This window comes from Pavona decussata, unplaced genomic scaffold (genome assembly GCF_977016875.1).
Source record: "Pavona decussata unplaced genomic scaffold, jaPavDecu1.1 SCAFFOLD_6, whole genome shotgun sequence".
Taxonomy (NCBI): domain Eukaryota; kingdom Metazoa; phylum Cnidaria; class Anthozoa; order Scleractinia; family Agariciidae; genus Pavona; species Pavona decussata.
Genome location: NW_028145430.1, coordinates 6,899,784 through 6,915,509, shown reverse-complemented (window position 1 = coordinate 6,915,509; position 15,726 = coordinate 6,899,784). Strand labels below are relative to the sequence as shown.

Below are 15,726 nucleotides of genomic sequence, written 5' to 3'. Positions count from 1 at the left end.
AGATTTGCGGGCCTTTCTTAAGGTGGGGTAATTTCCTTTGGGGTTTACACTCCGAATTTTGAGAAATTTTCATTCTTTCCGTTTCCTTTTGGATCACCCACGCCTTATATTTGAAAACTATACCCCCTTCGCCCCACACCCCCCCCCCCCCCCCACCCCGTTTCCTCCCACTTTCTAAAGGATTAAAGGAGAACAAGAACAACGCATGCGTCATAGGACAACGTTCCTCGTCGGGTTTACACGTACGAAGCAAGCAGCACAAGTTGGCACTACCATTCCCGTTTTCCTTGCTTCATACCAGTTTAAACGGTTGATATAGCGACGCATCGGTCAATTAACAATAAGGTTGCTTGTACTTCTGCTTACAACTCCTTCATACGGGTAAAACGACCTTTATATTTCACAGTTATACGATGAAAATTAACGTCTTGTGGAAAGAGGAACAATCCTGTGTGGGTTCAAATCTTATGCGGTGTCCTCACTGTTCAGTGGTTTTTAATCGTGTAACGCAGCACCAACACCAAAGTTATCAATGCGCTCTGGCCAATCAAAACAGACGCAAACAGCATATGTAACTGAAGCCACGCGCGGGAAAACGCGGGCGAGCAAGCCACGATAGCTTCACGATTGGTTTTCCTTATAACTGGTTGAATTAGTGGCCGAGTTTCTTTAGCCAATCACAAATCGTAGCAAGGCAAAAACAAAACAAACAAAATTACTTTCGACAACAAGTTGAAGACCGCAGTCAAAAATATTTAGTTAAACGAAGCCTTGAAACAGTTTGATGCTTCTTACAATCTCTTTTATTATAAATAATTATCACCACTGCCACACTCAAAAATCGCCTCCAGAAATGGAAGGCACGTCACCAAACGTATCCTGATCAACAGAAACGTGTGCATCACTTGCTACCAAGCTTTCTTCATGAACACTGTTATCAACTGACGGTAGCATAACTTGGATTTTAGTTGGCTGTTGAGCTTCAATGTCTTCCTTATCAAGGTAAGCAGCTCCATTACTTTCTACCTTAAAGCCTAATCCATCTTGTTTGCTCGTGAAAACATTTTTCTTCCCTTCCTCTCTGTTATCATCAGCCAATGCAGAAGCCCCTAGCGTGTTGTTGTTGTTGCTGCGGCTGTTGCTGTTTCTGTTGTCGTTATTGTGTAGTGGGAAAAGAAGTATCTGTGCAAAGAGTTCCAGGCACTGAACAAATCCGAAGTATGGAGAGAACGCTCGTCGTGACTCGGCTCTCCGTCGGCATTCCTCGGAGAGACTTCGAGTACCGCCGGGGTTTTAGTGTTCTTCACATCCACAGGTTCGTCATCCAATGTCAATTTCCCAGGTAAAGGGGGAGGAAGGTTCCCCACTGCACCGGACGGCTCCCACACTACCACTTCACCCGGAGAGAGTTTTCTTGGGACTGCAAATAACAAAGAAGTGGAAAATTGCTACCTGATGTACTTGTTTTAAGTCGCACTTTAAGCTGATTTGTTGCACTAGAAAGCAACTTGGAGTATTTATACTCCTCCCCTCTATCCTGGATGGGATGCTAGTCCATTGCAGGGTTATCCACAGCAATATGTCGCCGGCACCCATTTATACACCTGGACGAAGACAGACGATGTGGGGTAAACTAACAACGCGACAATGCAGAGAAGAGCGACCAAGATAAAAATTTCTACTGAATAGCTTTTAGTTGAGTATTCCAACCACAGACTCAACCTGTTTGTTTTTTTTCTTTGTTGACTGCGAGAATGAAAGGGATAATCAGTTACTTTCGAAATTTTTCAAGAACAAAATTCAGTGAACGTCCTTGAATATCCAATGTAATACTACGATATTTGCCTGGATGATTATTCTTAAGCAATTCTAATAAAGAAACTAGCGCCAACAGTGTCACTAACCTACTTCACCAGGTTCCTTTGATTCAGTCTTTCCCTGACCGCCATTGGGCATGCGCAGATGCTCTCTTAACAACTCTCCTTCGCTGGCGCTATTATCCGCTGACGTCGTGTAATTCTGAATGCAGTTCAACAGAACAGCCATTGGATCTCGAGGCCTCACTTCACCTGGCTCTCTCTCACTGACATCAGCGATAGAATCCTAAGAGAAAAGCACAATTTACTGGTAAAACATATTTCAATCTTAATCCGCACAGGGAAGGTGAGATAACCTTGGGTCTCTGATGTGGCTATTTAAATGGTAGTGACCAGTACTTTCCTATGGTGTTATTAATGATGCTATACATCATAGTTCTTCCTTGATTCTGTAGTTGAAATTCTAAGGTGTGACCAATAAGTTGAAAGCTACTAAGCAAAACTTTGCTGTGGCACTAGTATGTTGTTTTATAATTAAGCTCCAGGTGTTTCTCATTTTTTATTATGCAACTGAGCAGTACTTTCCTGTGATAACGTTTATTACGCTGTATGAAGTGGTTATAACTTTTGCGTCTTCAGTTGGAATCCTAAGCGTGACCATTCTAAGATCTTCTAAACATCCAAATAAAAGCTACTGCGCAGTTCTTTCCCGTTGCGCTGTACATTATGCTTTACAAGGTGTTTCTCGCTTTTGAGACTGTGGATAAAATCTTTACTACGGATAGCGGGAGCATTTATTGAAAATTTAAGAAGCATTAATTTCCTTCTTTTAGCACTACGATAAAATGAATTGTTGTTACAAGAAACAAAATATTTTACAGTGGTTCTTAAAATTGATAGAAATACTTATTCAAATTTTTAAAACAACATTTCAGACGAGTCTAAAAAGGATGGTGTCATTTGGCAACGGTTTTCTCCCGAAGAAATGAAAGTCTTTCCTTGACTTGATAGATACCTCTAATCATAGTCCATTAGAATTTCTTGTTTATCGTTATCAACTGATCTCATAAAAATTTACGAGTACAAAGAACCACAGAAAACGTAAGTAACAAACTCGCCAGAACTGTCAGCAACTCCTCGCCGGACCTCCCCCCCACTTTCAGTCACTCTACCCAAAGGGACTGGGGCGAGAATGCCCCTAGTAGAAACCAATAAAAACGTGAGCTCAGCCAACTTTAAAGTAAATATATCTGACAAAAACAAGTCAGGAAAACTACCACACAGAGGATAATAACCAACAAGAAAGCTCCATAGGTCCACACGCACAGGCCAACAAGTTTCTCAGAGAAGGAACATTCGAAAAAGTGTCTCCTGTGGTTTCATTTTAACTTGTTCTTCATCATTTAACCAAGGCAGGGTTTATCTTATTTGCTTCACTACAAAAATTCATATTTAACTTAAGCAACAGGCATTACCTCTCCGACACTCTCAATGTCTCTCAGGGTGCTGGCCGAGCTAACCTGGTACGGAGAATTGCTGACACTGCTGCTACTATCCCGGTTGCCATGGTCACGTACTTTCCCGCCTTCTCCACGTTGTAAGATGCCGTTGACTGCGACTCTCATGAGCTCATTGCGGCCGTCTAAGGACAACATAATACTCTCGAGTACAAAAATTGTGTGATTTATTAATAGGAGTTGTTTGACGTCCAGAATATAAAAGCTACGATATGGAATTTATAGATTTATAAAGCCCTAGTTTCGAATTACGTCGGATTGCGATTAGAAGTCCTTCTTTGCTCAGATCCAGCGCGAGAACGGACATCTAAAAAATAATAGCAGTTAACGGTTAAACAAGGGAGGACTGGGGAGTTGAAGAAAGAAAGAGAATTAAATTATCCTTTTGACTTCCCGTTTCAGACATAAAGAAGCTACTGATTGGTTCATTACCATTCAAGCTGTCAAAAAACTCGCTTCTTACTAAATACAACGCGTGCTACGAAAGTTGATTCTAGTAAAGTAATTCGAGACTGCTCGCATCTAAGAATTACAATAATATGCGTAGAAAATGACATATTTTACTTCAAACCAAACATGTAATATGGGGCCATTAAAGTGTTAGTGTGATTCATAATGACACGAATTTATCATTGCGCTATCGGAGAGATATCCTATCCCGTTGCGTGGGGCAGTCGAATGCACTGCAAGTAAAAGGTATTATCATTTACGTTCCATGGCAGTGACTGTACAGAGTTCCTCTCTACTGTACTATTGTACGTGTTATCAACTAAATTGTAAACTCTCTGAAAGCTCTTATCAAGAGCGGGGTTCTATTAGAGAAGTGGGTGTGCTTAATAGAGACGGTGGATCCTTTCAAGTCATGAGTCAGTAAACAAGCTATGCTAAAATAATTGACAACTGAAATACTACTCTGAATGCTTTAAACACGTGAAACAAAAATACGGTAGCCATGCGCATGCATATCAACCGTTTGCCTACCCTTCCCCTCACCTGTTCTGCATGTTTGTTTTGTTTTGGGAGTCCCTCTTTCCAGAAGCTAAGGTTTCGTTCGCATCCCGTGCGCGCTTTCTTGGAAAGGAAAGTTAGGAACCGACTAGACTTCTAAGTAGACTATTAATACGGGTGTCTCGTCACTTACCGTCTGAGCACAACATTTGAGACCTACGACTTTTTTCCAATGGACAAAGAGCGCGATCGAGCCGGAACCAGTGTCATTTTGGCGGAAGAACGAGTTGTTATTTTACTACAAGTTTTTGACAGAACGGCGTGGTGGCAAAAACGAATCCTTGTCTCCTCGAAACGTAAGTGATCTCGTCTTTTTGGAATTAAGTTCTTCGCTCAGAAGAGTGAAATAAATCTCCCTGGGATATCTCTGTTTTTACTACTTCGCTAAAAACTTCAAGTCTTATCTCGTAGTCGAACTCGTACTAGAATCTAAAGGTCTCTATTTACTTCTCACGCTGAATCCTCGTCTGCTTAAAATTTCAAAAAATATCGTGTGCGATATTTGGCCTGCGGACAAGTTCTCTTGTAAGGATCTCACGCGAAATAAGTCTCGGGTGAGACCAAATAGAGAGCTTGCTCGGCAGGTTATGTGTTTCCTTGTCCTAATTTAAGCCCGAATTTATGGTGGGGGAGACCCGGCGGGGAGACGGGAGGGGACTTAATAGAGATTTTACCTGTAACTGAACTGATTTGAAAGGCAATCGGAATGGATGTAAAACGTGACATTGTGTAAAGAACTTACAAGTTATTTTTAAGTATTACTTATTCATTTGGTTCATTCTTTTCGATCCGCAAAGAATTAAGAAAGTGTAGACGAAGGCCTTGTTCAAACGACATCAACTGTCTCTTCTTCAACAAACCTAAATTAGCATAAGTATTTAACGTCTGGAAAGTGCTTGGGAGCTTCTGAGGCTGCCCCAATTTCCCGTTTTCTGCATTCTTGGCTTGTTTTTAATCCTTTCTTTATCCACTGCAAACTGAAAAGGTAATCAGGTGTATCTTAAGAAAGTGACTTCGTGAAATTCATTTTTTTTCTTCCACAGACAAATGCTTCAATGTTTACTTTCGAAACATGTTCGGCTCGGAAATTTTGTTTACCCATAAATTAAACAGAAGCAACTGACACAGTCGCCTGTTGAATAAATACTAAAATAAGGTAGCTTCCTTGAGACAATTGAAATAAAATGTAGACTTTGGTGCAAAACAAAATCGGTTTTAAAGTACCTTTTGACATTCCATGAAATACATTAGGCTACCCTGTCTTGAACTTCTGGTCGCTTGATCTCGAAAAATGATCTTTTCTTACTTGGGAGAGTTTACTGACATAACCTTTTGCCCGGAAGTCCAATATCATTTTGAGCATATTTTAAGACACACTTTTAGAATTGTCATGACAAGATGAATAATATTTCGGCCCTTAGACGAGCGTGGAAGATCAAACCTTTCCTAGCCTTAGAAATTCCGTACAACGATGTTGCGTACAATTTGTGCCTAAATTATGTTGTTCAACAACAAAAAAAAACACGTCGCTTTTCACAGACATCAATGTTTGAGAATTGAATAGGCGAAGGTAGAGTGCGAGGCGTATCCGTTAATGAGGTAATTAAAAATCGCCATGCTAATTGCGCTGACCCTACAAGACACGCTTACATATAATCATTTCTCATCTTTGCTCTCACAACAAAAAAAGTACTTGAGATGTATATTTCGTGTTTTAAGGTGTAACTCGGTTGAGTTTTACAAGATAGGGATGTTTTGATAACACAAGTGAGATATTGGACAATATGGATTCGCGAATCGCTTGCACTGAAACTAAATGGCGGGAACAGTTTTTCACGAAAACATGCAAATAGTCGATTGACTTCAACAACCAAATGTTTTATCAGTCATCCAGCTGTATCATAATGCTACAGACTTGCCTACCAATCCTAAAAAAAAGCTTGTGTGATTGATCGGCGATCTTTTCGCATTCCAAATGCACCTGAGAGGGGAAGAAGAAATCTTTTTTGCCTGTACGCCATTTTGCCAATTTGAAATTATGGCAAATATGGCGCAAAATGCAGACTTTGTATATGAATCCGATGACAGTTAGTTCCTGTAAGAATGATTTCAGATATTTAAACCCAGAATACTTATAAAGTACTTCGTAAAAGATTCTCTAATCAAAGCCGAGAAATAAAGGTTTGGCGGAAAGCTGACATTCGCGATTTTTGGTTTCCATCGGGCATTCGCCTATAAAGTCCAGGCTACATCAATTTAGAGAAATATTAGGAAAACTCAAAAATTGATGTTAAGACTCTTTTAGGGCTTAGAGATCTCAAATTTGATCAGCCAAAACGTTTGGCCAAATTTCTTTGGTTTACGGAGTATGAACATCCCGGCCAAAATTGATTCGCACCAAAATAATTTGCGTCGTATTCCTAAATACATGTTCATCTCCCATGCGAATGGGGCTCGTGGGTTTGTTGATTCGGACAAACTTAACACAAGCGCAGTTCTCAATATTCCAGCAAACAGACTTACTTTATTCCTTAATTTCACTGCCAAAAAGTCCCCAGGTAAGAAATTGTTACGTTTTATGTAAACAAATAGAACACTGATTCCTCAAATCACTGACTGTGTTGAATTGTTTTGCTACATTCAGTTTATTGCATTGTACCAGAATAAAGTTTCATACATGGTAATTCTCGATAACCTTCTTCCTGAACTCCACGTTTGCTAACGAATTTCTGTTTTTTTCAAAACAATAAAAAACCCTATAATTTTAGCAGAAATAAGACAGATCGAACGCACTTTACTAATCCTTGATTATTACTAGTTATTTAATGTAAACAATCCAAACACATGATTCCTCAAATAACTGACTGAACTCAACATGAAAAATGCAAAAATACGGCTTGATCTGAATGAGGTGTGGAATCTCGGTAAGTTATAAAATTTAAAACTTTTACTAACAATTTCCAGAATTAGAATATATATTGAATATTACGTACAATGTACATATGCAACTAAACAATTCATTCTGTAAACACTCGCAACCTTAGAGTGACTACCCACCAAATTGACTTTGATAAATTATAGCGGGTGACTCGTAAGTATAGACATACGACTTGTAGCAGCGGATCTCTTTTCTTATGTAATAAGCACCATCCTGCAACTGAAGACAAAGGTTTCGTTTCTGCTGCGAAGCAGAAAAAGAGGGCAATCTATGTCTCTTAGTATGAAGAGGAACTGAGGAATCCATCTGAAATGTCAAATAAAATTTATTGTTTGCTCCGACTCAGAAATAATGCATTTAATAGGTCATTTTCATGATGGCGTCATTTGACTACAACTACCAGAATTCATTTTGTTTTTCTTTTCAAATTCAAATTTTATAATCCCAGTGGAGAGCAAGGAACAATAGCTCTAATTAGCATGAGAAAACAAAAAACTGAAGGATTCTGGTAGTTGTAGTCAAATGACGCCATAATGAAAATGTCCTATTTTAGATCGCAAAACAAAGACCTCAAAATCAATAGGAAAAAGCTATCTACAACAGTCAACAAGGACAAGAATAACTTTTATCGAAAGAATCTGCATTCAATTAAGAGTTGTCTCTTGGATAAATGAATGATCCCAGACTTTGTAGCTTGCTTGCCGTGCACTGCTCTACAAACGAACCATGCAAGAAAAATGAAAATGGCAAACATGTTGACATCAAGTTGTCACAGCAACAATTTTTTGCTTTCTTTGTCTAATCCACAAAACATGTTTAGGGGAACACGTTTTCGTGTTTTCAATTTATTTATCTGATATATTTTGGTGCTACGTAATATAACACACAACCTAGACTACTCGCTTGTTGAGGAGATTCTTGCGGTCAGCAACGATGCGGTTTCCAAACCCTGTTTCTTTCTTCGAGCTAAATTCAAAACGGTTTTTCGAGGAAAACTAACGATGGCATTTAAGATAATCGCGGTTTTCATTGGAATCACTTTTCTCGTAAGTGTTTTGTCTGCGACACCAAATTATTTATGGAACGATCTTTTCCAGATTTAAACGTGTAAAATTATCTCCAAACTCAAAATGTTGGGCACAAAATTTAAACCTGCAAGTGACGGCATAGACCTAAGCCATAAAGAAAGGAAATGACTAATTCTTTTAGCCTATTTTAGGTTACAAAAATCGATTGTGACGTGAAGGGAAAATTGGGCTTACGCTTGTCTATAGTTTTACTCTGAAGGCCGCATGCCAAGAAATATAATTTTAATTCCCCACTCACGGCGTTTACATTTTTTAACGTTAAAAATCACAAGAATCTCCGCCAGGATCTCAATGCTGAAAAATATGTACAAGAATAATATGATGTTCTCTCTTCAACCGTCTAAGTTTCAAATCTTTCTTCATCTCCTAGGCACTTGTAGCAGCTGCTGAGCACAGACAGAACAAACGGCGAGTTCAGCTTAAGCTGGCCATGGTTTTCGAGGTAAAATACAGTACTTCACTGCCGTCTGATTTTTACTGAAACCTGGCAAGTTTATCCCTCACTTTTGTGTAATTTCAGTTGCTTTTAAAGATACTTCATGATCGGGAGTTCAAACTATCCTGATAACGTGAAAAATTGAAATCAGAGAAATTCAGTTCGAACCGAATTTTTTGCAATAAGAAACTTTGGTCGACTTGCTCAGTGGTTCCTGAATACCGCGCTCGCGAATATTTCGCTCCTAACAATCCGCCGAAGGTTTGGAATATGTACATTTCCGGTGTCGTGGAGAATGTTGCGATATTTTTCGTGCCAAAAATGTCAGAGATTTTAATTCTTTGTTGTTGTTTTTCTTTTCCTAGGGAGACAATGGTCCTAAATCAACCAGCGAAAACCAAATCCAACAAAAACTCTTCCGTCCAACCTCCTGCCTTGATTATCTGCTGAGAGGAACCTCAAAATGTGGCGTCTACAGACTTTACGATAATGGCGGAAACAGTTACCCGGCTTACTGTGATCTCAAGTCCGAGCCTGGCACTGCCTGGACCCTAATCATATCCTGGAGTACTCTAAATCGTAAGCTTCCTTCTTTTTACAAGATTCCTTTCAAGTACAACGCTCCAGTGGACGAGAACGCGCAGAACTGGAATCTGTACCGCCTGAGTTTGGCACGAATGAAGTCCCTACAGAGTCACTCCACTCACTGGCGAGCAACATGCAGCTACCCGACCCACGGCGTCGATTTCAGAGATTATGTTCGTGGAAGCTTCAAGGACTTCAACATTGTGGATGACCTTGTCATCAAGAAATGCAAAAAAAGTTGAATACATCGACATCCGCGGACACATCGGGATCCACCAAACGGTACCTTTTTGGCAGATTGCTAACAACCAATTCCTGCACACTGACAGTACATACACTACCTGTCAGTTTAGGCCAAAGTCGGGTTCAGGGAGTTGGGAAGACAACTTTGGCTACTATAACTACGTCAACCCAAAGTTCCGCTGCTCATAGGGAAGCCAATCTACCACCCAGTGGTGGTTGGGAGCTCATCTCTGATGCGTTCACTGATGTAACAGTGTGTTAAACGGGGTCGCAGCATTTCAACCCGGACTTGATTTAGAACAAACTGTGATCCGTAGATGATAAAGAAACGAAATTATGTAGTCTTTCAGTAATACTGATTAATAAAGATTTTGCTAATCATCTCAAAGCGTCTCAAATGGATCATGTTCAGTGTAACAAAAAACAGTGACAAAACAAAGGAAAGAAAAAAAAAATGGAAAATGCTAGTGACGAATGAAAACTTTTTTTCTACCGGGCAACTGCCAAATGAAAATTATTTTAATCACAGAATTGTGTACTTGTGAAATGTCCCTCATATAGAACTGACCAGTAGCGTATCTAAGGAAGGACCTACAGTACCCTAACTTCTCACTAACATCAACATAACCTTTTTGTGTTCATATTGAAGGACTGAGAGTTTGTTTCCGCACACCTCGTAAAATTTTCAATACCAGCACGGGTCTCGGTTCGTGTAGGCTTGTTGACTGAAAGCGGCGCTTGATATTGGAAAGCCGATTTGCCAAATTCGAATTGATTGGGCTTGAAGAACATAAATTATCGTCAAACACGAAATAACAGCATAACAGAAACTCTCAACAGTCCATGGGTTCAGTTGAAGTGTGTAAGGTTTATCAATAAAGATAATAGAGATCTGGGGCCCTTCTTTGGGTGGAGTTATTTTTGGGTTACTTTGCGATACTGTGACGTGGATCTCTCCCTTGTGAGGTACGATTTAAAAGGGGACTGTACAAAACCCTTCCTGCAAACCCACATAACAATAAAAGATTAAGTAAAACAACAAATTTAATAAATGTAGTATACATAAACGCTTAGTAAACACAATAAACGGTAACGTAAAAAAAAAATTTCTTAACCTAATTAATTATCTTAAACTAAATTACTTATTTCAGTTCAGTTCAGTCCTTCCTTGTCCTTGAAGTCTTCTCCAGGCACAAACAAACTGCTACTTCAACCACTCGCATAAACAAACCGCACCAACAACCGTTCACACAAACCTCTCCTTCTTCTCTTCTGGCGCCTTTTCTCTTCTTTGTTCCAGTCTTGTTTGACTCCTCCGCACTCAGTTTTAATATCTATGCACACGGCGCCGACAAGGGTTTATGTCAGGGAAAACACGGCTGGCTCCTGCCAATGGCTCTTGACAGTGACTTGAACAATTTCGCCTTCGACCTTGCAATACAAACTTTTTTGCTTCTTCTTACTTCTCTGTCCTTTTTCTCCTTCCAAGAATAACAACCAACTACAAAACAACAACCTCGACCTCTATTTAAATACTGTACACAATTACGACATTACAAAGAAGATTCCAGAAAACGCTAACTACAAGATGTACAATAAATGCTGATTACACAATAAGATACAAAATACACGGTAACGGGAATAATAATAGTTAGTTAGATTGAATTGAAATTTACAATACTACACACAATTTCCTAAGACAATAATTACTAATATACTAGTGACATTTTTTGACTGATAAAAAATACGACGAATTAAGACTACAAATAATTAACAATAAACCTAACGAACTTAGATAATGAAAAAGAAACGACTAAATTTCTACATGCAAACACGAAACATGAAAATGCAAACATGAAATGAAAACAACGAAAACATGAATAACATGAGTTTCGTGACACCTCCCCCCTGAAGAAGCCTATTTTTGGGGTGGGCACACAAAAATAGAAATGGACAAAAAAAAATGATGGGGATGGGGTGGGGTTGTGCGAGCTCTAGCAAGTTCAAGCCCTACTGAGTGCATCCACATTATTTAGAATTTTTCTTGCCACTTTTATGCTCTACGTCCATATCGTATTCCTGCAGTATGACACTCCAGCGAAGCAGCTTCCTGTTTTTGTCGCGTACTTGGTTGAGCCATACTCGAGGATTGTGGTCTGTCTGGAGCCTAAACTTTCTACCAAAAAGGTAATATCTAAAGAGTTCCACGGCCCATACTATGCCTAAGCACTCCTTCTCTGTAGTTGATAGTTTTTCCTCTCTAGGCTGAAGTTTTCTACTAGCGTATGCTATGGGATGTTCTAGCCCTTCTTTATCTTGCTGACTTAAAATTGCTCCAAGACCTCTATTCGGTGCATCGACTTGCAAAATGAATTCTTGTTCCCAATGAGGTGGTCTCAAAACGGGTGGATTTTGCATGGCTTGTTTCAAGTCTTGGAAAGCAAATTCATGAGCATCTCTCCACTTAATCTTCGTTGGACTCTTACCCCTAGTCAAATCTGTAAGTACAGCGGCTCTACTGGAAAAGTTAGGAATAAACCATCGGTAATACCCAGCCAAACCTTGGAATGATCTGATCTGTTTCTTCGTTTCTGGTCTAGGATACTCCTTAATGGTTTGAACGAGTGCTGTTCTCGGCTCAATGCGATTCCCACCGACTCGATACCCAACGAAGTCTACTGTAGACATTGCAGTTTTACATTTAGAAGGTCGAGCATTTAGTTTGCAGGCACGCAATCGTTGCAAGACCTGTTGCAATTCAGAAACATGCTGAGGAAAAGAAGTGGGCGTATCAACTTCTACATCATCAATGTATGCGTCTGCAAATTCTAGCCCTCTTAAAACAATTTCGGACATCATCCTTTGAAAGGTTGCTGGCGCTGTTTTCATGCCAAACGGCATAACCAGGAATTCGTACAAGCCCTTTGTTGTTATAAAGGCCGACTTTTCAATTGTGGACGTTTCTAAGGGGATCTGCCAGTACCCTTGTAAGGTCTAATGTACTTATGTATTTAGCAGAGACAACTTTATCAATCATTCTCTCCATGGACGGAATTGGATAGGCATCCATCTTGGTAACTTTATTGACTTTCCTGTAGTCAACACAAAACCTAATAGTTCCATCTGGCTTGGGGACAATAACGACAGGGAATGCCCACGGGCTCATCGATGGGCGAATAATACCCAAATGTTACATTTTTTCGATCTCTTTATTTACTTCCTCCTCGAGCTTTTGTGGAATCTTATAAGGGGAAGAAGGGATGGGCAGTGCCTCACCAGTGTCGATCCTATGAGTAGCTACATGTGTTAAATTTGGATTTCCTGAGAAAACATCAGAAAATTCGTTTAGCAAAACCCTAACTTGTTCTTTCTGCGACTTAGTTAACTCGTCTGAGATTAATACATTTTCCCATGTTTCCTCATTGTCCAGGGGCGGTACATGATTTTCATGAGGTAATGACATCTCTGGTGATTCCGGCAACACCAAGGCGGCTATTTCATCTCTGCTCTGCCATTTACTCAACAAATTAATATGGTAGGTGTGATGTTGTTTTCGTACCTTCCCGGTCTCTAACTCATAATTCAATCCGTCTTTAAAAACTTTGGTCACTGTAAAGGGTCCCTGCCAACGCATTTGTAGTTTGTTGCCTGGTGAGGGTAGCAAGACTTCTGCTTTATCACCAACTTCCAGTCTTCTATGTGAGCTTTGGGAGTCATACGCGCGTTTTTGTTTACTTTGTGCTCGCTTCAAGTTTTCCTTAACGATCTCTTGCATTGTAGCAAGTCTTCTTCGAATTTCAAGGACATGACTTACGATATTGCCCTCCGTTGGCCTCTTTTCTACCCAATTCCCCTTTACAATAGCATGTGGACCCCTCACAGTTCGCCCGTAAAGAAGTTCAAATGGGGAGTAACCCGTGGACTCGCAAGGCACTTCTCTATAAGCAAAGAGTAAGTAGGGAAGATACCTGTCCCAACCTTGCACATGCTCCCCTACAAACTTCTTAAGCATTGCTTTCAATGTGCCGTTAAAGCGCTCGACTAGACCATTTGCTTGAGGGTGGTAAATTGACGTTTTAATCTTAGTAATTCCTAATTGCTCGTAGAGTTGAGCCATCAACTTGCTGATGAAATTGGATCCTTGGTCAGAGACTATTTCGTCCGGAATGCCTACTTTAGAGAAATACTGAATCAATGCATCCGCAATTGCTTTCGAACTTGTTGTACGCAAAGGTATCGCTTCTGGATATCGTGTGGCATAGTCCACAATGGTAAGGATATACTTATAACCAGAGGTAGACCTAGGAAGTTCACCCACGATATCGATGGCGATTTTCTTGAATGGCTCTGTCACGACTTCCAACCTCAACTTTCTTGCTACCAGCTGACACTGTGGGCAAGTAGCACAGAATTTTCGAACATCAGAGGATAGACCCGGCCAAGAAAAATGTGCGGCAATACGGTCCAAGGGTTTTGCAATACCCATGTGACCAGACAAAGGGATCGTGTGAGCAACCTTTAAAACTTCATTTCTATAAAATTCGGGGACAACAATACGATCAACATACCTAGTTCCATTATGTTCGGCTTCGTTGAATCTTCTATGCATCAAGATCCCGCCTTGGAAAAAATAGCCATCAGATTCCTCTGGTGCCTTTTTAGACACCCCACAGCGTACCCTGTCAAGTGTTACATCCGCATTCTGGTCAGCAGCTAACTGGGACTTATTTCTGTCAAGAATGTTAACGGGAGGTTCGTTCCTTGTTGAGGCTACTTCCGTGTTACAAGCTAGGCTCTCATCACTGATTTCCTCTGGTTTCCCATCTCCAAATAGCGTCGATAAGCCACCCTGCTTCAATTTGTCTTGCCTGGGTTCTTTCTTGGAAAGAGTTTCAACTGCTAACGAATTCTCGCGATCAATTAACGCATCCGCTCTGCGCTGGGCATCCACTAAAGCTTTCTGTCCACGAGTCAAAACAAAAGCTTCATTAGTCTTAGAATCATAGCCTGACACATTTCGTTCCCATTGCTTAAGGACGTTTTCTTTAGAGAGAGTTTGTCCAAAAGATGATCTACCAAGCAGACAATCTACGGATAATTTATTTAGCACCCCAACCAACTCAACATGCTTTCCCTGTCCACTTTCAATTTCAACTTTGGCTAGGGGTACAATAAGGCGCTCACCGGTTGCTGTCAAGACTGACATTTCCTCCCCAGTTAAAGAACCGTTTTTAACAAACTTCTCATGTACCAGGGTTCTTGTGCAACCCGAATCAACAATCATTTCTGCTGATTTACCTTCAATTTTTCCTTGAACATTACATGATGGAAATTCTAATTGGTGTGATTCTAAGGGAGTCATACATAGTAAGTACCCTTGTGTCGGCTTGTTAATGCCTTTACCACAATTAAAAGACATATGACCTGGCTTCCCACATTTATAGCATGTGACTGGCGGCTTAATATTCCTCCCACTAGGAGTAAAGACGGGCTTTGTTTGCTCTCCTGAAACTTGTTCCCTTGTAGGAGGCTCCTTCTTGATTTGTGGCTGTTTTTTAACACTAACCCCCTTATTCTTATCAAAGGAAACATACCTGCCTTCCACGAGGGGACCTTTTCGGGACTGAACGTGTAAATTTGCAAGATTTCCGAGTTCTTCTGCTGTTTTAGGCTTTTGCTCCTTTAGCCACGCCCTAAGTTCTGGACCCACTACGTCAAGAAGTCGTTCGATCATGAACTGTTCCAACATCTTCTCTACATCACCCTTAGCCTCAGCCACAGCCATCCATCGATTTAAATATCTTCGTGTCCTGTAGCCCCACTGGACAAAGTCCTCATCTGGTTTCTTCTCTGAAGTTCTAAACCTATATCTGTAATGATGTAATGATCTGTAATGCTGTTAACTGGTAACCCTTAATGATAATTGATTTACTCTCTTCGTAACTTTGTGCCGCGGGATCTGGAATTTCCAGGTAAATTGACTTGGCCTTCTCAGTAAGTTTGGCAACTAAGTTACCAACCCACTCGTCTTCGGGTAGTCCCTGAGCCTTGGCAGTCATTTTAAAAATTCGGAAATAGTCATCAATGTCCTCGC

General features: G+C 40.4%; 1 protein-coding gene and 1 pseudogene across 1 annotated transcript in view; both read left to right on the top strand.

Annotated features, from left to right (window-relative positions):
- The window catches only part of LOC146489505 (uncharacterized), an 88,950-nt gene that overhangs the window by 55,850 nt on the left and 17,374 nt on the right, over nucleotides 1–15,726 (top strand). The window lies entirely within an intron of this gene.
- LOC146489507 (uncharacterized) lies at nucleotides 8,282–9,866 on the top strand (annotated as a pseudogene).